Source organism: Camelina sativa, chromosome 8, assembly GCF_000633955.1.
Source record: "Camelina sativa cultivar DH55 chromosome 8, Cs, whole genome shotgun sequence".
Classification (NCBI taxonomy): domain Eukaryota; kingdom Viridiplantae; phylum Streptophyta; class Magnoliopsida; order Brassicales; family Brassicaceae; genus Camelina; species Camelina sativa.
This window is the reverse complement of record NC_025692.1, coordinates 15,273,044-15,277,833: the sequence shown is the minus strand read 5'-3', so window position 1 is coordinate 15,277,833 and position 4,790 is coordinate 15,273,044. Positions and strand designations below refer to the sequence as shown.

Sequence of the window (4,790 nt, the reverse complement as noted above, 5' to 3'; positions counted from 1 at the left end):
CCCCTTGTCTCCTTTAGAACCCCCAATCGGCCCCCCCCCCCCCCCTTAACAAGGGCATCAAAATATAACTTTTATACTCAAGCCCTAGGGTTTCTCAAACTAAACCGAATCAAACCGACGATTAAACTAAACCACTAAACTCGAGAAAATTGGTGTCGACCGACACCCCTATTGTGTCGCTCGACACCCACCCCCAAAATCCCTTTCTGGTTCACGGGTGTTACAAGATCGATTATAGTGTCGAGTATAGTTTCACTCGACTGTGGGGATCGAGTACAGGATCGGGTGTGATGTTCTATGGCTCCAGTCTTCGATCTAGATGTATATACATTCACTAAAGCAGTGATACCTCTTGAAAGACACCTCCAATTGGCCTGAAATCACCGACATTTGAAATCTAACTCAAATACCTACAACTTTGATGCATAACTCTGAAGCTGAATTCCAACGGAAGATCTTCATAGGAGTTAATATTAATCTTTGAGGGGATTGTCATGAATCCGACCGAGTGTTGTGCGGCCACGGTCGAGTGGGATGTTAGTGTGCCTTATTTTCCCTTCTTGATGATTGAAATCCTCTTGCTTAGCTCTAGAAACTACACAAGATCTTTCCTTAGCCTTTGAGAGCTCAAAAACACCTAATAACACTCCAAATGCATAAATGCATGCACATGATGATAGACATGATTGTAAACAACCTAAAGTGTGCAAAACAGACAAGAGTAGTCCTAAATAATGCAAAAGTGACTAAAGGTGTGCTTAAATAGGGTAAATATAAAGATATCAAGTACAATGGTATACTTGACATGCATTTTCCTACGTACACTTGTAACTAATAATTTTTCTTTTTAATATAATCAAATTTATAAATTCTGTTATGAAAAAAAAAAATTTGCAGAGACATTATCTGAATTGTGACCTCAAGTTATGCGCATTGTGGGCTACCAATTGTTCCACCCGGAAATTTAGAAACAAACAAACTTTAGTTGAAAAAAAAAGAAAGGAATTGAATTCCTCCATAGTTAATACATGTATGTATCATACTATCACTAGACCCAAGTAGTCTCGGACGATTAAAAGTTTCAACTTGTAATTTGGACCACCCTTGGTTTAAAAACTGATGTAACGTTTTTGAGGGTGAATGACGGACGTTTTTGAGTGCGTATTTTGTAGTGGGTGGCTAAGTATTTACGTTGGGAGATAGTTGGCACAACAATCACCGCGCATTTGATTCAACGGCGGGACAAAGGATGTATCTATTATTAGTATCTCACTAGTGACTAAACTATTTGAGGTTCTTGGATTAGCCACTGATGTCAAACTACCTTCGAAACTCCTTTAACAGAAATTGGCTCTGATTCGGTGATATCTCAAAATATCATATGAAGATATCTCTATATAAAAAAAGTTCACCTTACTTACATTATCTCGTGGTTCAAACCTAGAATTTATTATATAAACAAAGTAATCTAAGTTCAAGAAATTATATAAAAAAAAACTAAAGTTCAACTATAAGAGAGCAGAATTAATATTACAGAATATATATCCCCTCTTTTATATATTGGAAGTACATTTTGAATATAACCTCAAAATGTGTAACTACTTACATGAAAATGCCATTATAATTAGTTATAAATATATGTTCGAAAGAATAAACTAATAATAGTTCACTAGTAAAAACTTGTCATATAGTTACGAATAATTCTGTAGGTATCTCATGATAATTGTAGCAAAAAAAGATTTGTTACAGATTTGCGACAAAAAAATTTAATAACTATTTGGTCGTAGCAAATTTATCCTTCGTCACTAACTGTCGCAAAGTGCTACAAATTAGAGACTACACAATTTGTGAGCAAATGCTACCATTTACTACGATTTACTGTGTATGTTTGATACACAAATTGACTGAAAGCTGCTTAATAGGTAGCTTCATATAGCCACGAATTTACCAGGTAAATGTCCGTGGATTAGTAGCCACGAAGTAATCAGTAACTAATCTGTGACCTCCATATATAGTTTAATAAAAAAAAAATTGGCGATTATATATTAAATTAAAATATCAAAACTATTTTGTTTATTAAATTGCGAAAATGATTTTAATTATACAAAAGAAAATTGAAATAGAAAATAAAAATGCTTTTAACGGAGAAAGATTTTTGCTCTCCGCCGCTCTCCTCTGCCACCTCTTTGCCGCTCTCTTTCTTTCGCCGGACAGATTCTTCTCTATATGCATCCCTTCTTTGGATCCTAAAAAATAAAAAAATCCAATTGTTTTTTTGTTGATTTGAGAAGTAAAAACGAGAGATTTACCTTTTATTGACGGTGATGAGATCTAAAAAAAATGGTCAGATATAAAGGTCAGATCTGAAAAAAAATGCTTAGATATAAAGGTCAAATCTTAAACGAAATAGTTAGATCTGAAACAGAGGAAAAAAGAGATTTACCTTTGAGCGGGTTGATTCCAAGCCGAAAATTTAACTTTACACTATCGAATTTCACAAACATATCCGAACCTAAAGCGTTAATGGTTTAAAGGGACTGGAATTGTTGAAACAGAAAAAGCAAATACATTGAAAGAGAAGAAGGAGATGAAGAAGACGTACCGGCGGATTCAGGTTGGAGGTTCGTAAGCGATGACATTCGGAGACTTGGCCGGATGAAGGAATTAGAGGATGAAAAAAAAGATTAAGGAACAATCGGGAAATTAAAAATGAACTATGGCCAAACCTTTGGGACTCGTCGAGAGAGTGATATCGGCAAAGTAAAGAAAGCAATCGAGAAATGGGTGAAGTGAAGAGAGGCTTGACAGGCAAAATAACATAATAGAGAAAATTTAGGGTTTTCTGTATATTTTTTTTAATTGCCACAAAACTTTTGACGCTGTTTGTGGCTATGAGTAGAATTTTGGGCCCATATTTTGGATCTGGCCACAACAATTTATGTGCTACTCGTAGCTATGTTATTTAATTTTTTTCACAGCCCATAACCGGGAACCTAAATTTTTTGTCTATGACTTAGACTATAACCACAAATAAACTCATGGCTATCCATGGTGTAAGAAAAATATAATTTTTTAATTTTTAATATTTGGGTTTGGATATAAACATATATTGATTAGATCTTTGGTTTATTTTTACAATTTATAAACAAACTTAGTATGATTTAATTTAGGATATAATAAATATATTTTTAATTTTGTTAAAAAATTATTTACTGTGATTTTTAGTTAGAATAAACATAATGTGTTGGAATTTTTATGAAATAACTACAAATTGTTAGAAACAGAATGTATGGATAATTAGCTACGAGAAACTTATGATTTTGATTGTAGCAAAATAGCCACATACTAATTTCTTGCTAATTTGTGGCTAATTAGCTATAAATAGACACAAAACAAAAATTGTGGCTAAATAGACACAAAGTTGCTACACAGAGCTACAAGTTGTTAGGATTAGTCAAGTGCTACAAAATTTTTAGTCTCTAAGTTTGTAGTAAATTAGCTACAAATCTAAACTGTATCTTTTTGAATTGTTTTATGACAGAAACTTACAAATTTGTCACAAAATAACTTATCTAAAAATTTGTTACTATTTTGTAACTTTGTGTAGGTAATATTGGTTATAAATGATTTTGTAGCAATTTTTCGTAACTATATGACCAGTTTTTACTAGTGGTTATTAAAAATAAAAATTTCAACAACTAATTTATTGCAATTTAATTAATTTTAAAGAACAAAAAATACATTATTAATTTCAAAAAATGAATATCCAAATAAAATAAACACAAAAGATTTGATTCTAACTTACCCTATTAATTTGTTACCAATTATCTCACCTCTTATCTTTGTATAATTATATTCTTTAAACGACGGTCAAGGTATTAGAGTACGATTTTCTAGACACTCTCATTTTGGTTTCGAAATTGGCAATTTTGTGTTCTGCTGGGAAATGATTAGTTTGTGTTCTTGTTGCTTCAGAGGAGAGGCATTGGCTAGCATGAATTATGTTACAGTAACCATAATTACTAAATGCCAGATTCATGGTTACAGGTTTGGAAAAGTAATTTGATTAAGTTTTGTTTTACTTTATAAAAAAAAAAGTTATGTTTTATTCTGTTTTTGTGTAGAGTGTCTTATAGAGATAGTGCATGTTATAGAACATGAACCAAAGTAAGTTCTGTTGTACTTGTTCGCTTCATAGATAAGTTTGTGCTCTTGTCATTTACTAGAACAAAACATATTGAAACCACGTTGATTGTTTACATGTCTATTTGTTCCACTTCCACATTGATTGAATCTTCAGTATGCCCGAGTCAAGCATACACCAACTTCACCACATATAAATGAAACACCACTTATGTTTTTTTTTCTTGGTCACAAGCAAGTTCAATGATTCACAACACATAACATTAGTGATACGTGATTATGTTTAGGATATGTTACGTGACAAGAGTTTGGTGCTTTGGTTTTTATTGGTTTAGTGATTTATTAATCAATATTCTTAAAGGGAGTTAAGCTTTTAATCTTTATTAATTCTCAAGCTAACAAACCTTGCGATTATGACTTATGAGTTTGAAGATGATATCTTTTGGCTCGGAAGCTCGTATGTATCATACAACTTTAATCATAAACCCTAATGCATAAAGAAATCACTTTAAAATTAAAAGGAAAATAGGAAAACCAAATTCATAATGTAAACCACCAAAACTAATTAATTAAAATGTCCTAACCATATACTCTAATCAACCTAACCATAGTCTCGTATCAGTTAATTTACAAAAAAAAAAAAAAAA

The 4,790-nt window shown here is 32.2% G+C and overlaps 1 protein-coding gene across 1 annotated transcript in view; it reads left to right on the top strand.

The window, feature by feature from the left end:
• LOC104707227 (DNA mismatch repair protein MLH1) overlaps positions 4,029 to 4,790 on the top strand; it is an 8,842-nt gene continuing 8,080 nt past the window's right edge. The window contains exon 1 of the mRNA XM_019228491.1: positions 4,029 to 4,047. The gene's annotated coding sequence lies outside the window, so the exon portion shown is untranslated. The remainder of the gene's footprint in view (positions 4,048 to 4,790) is intronic.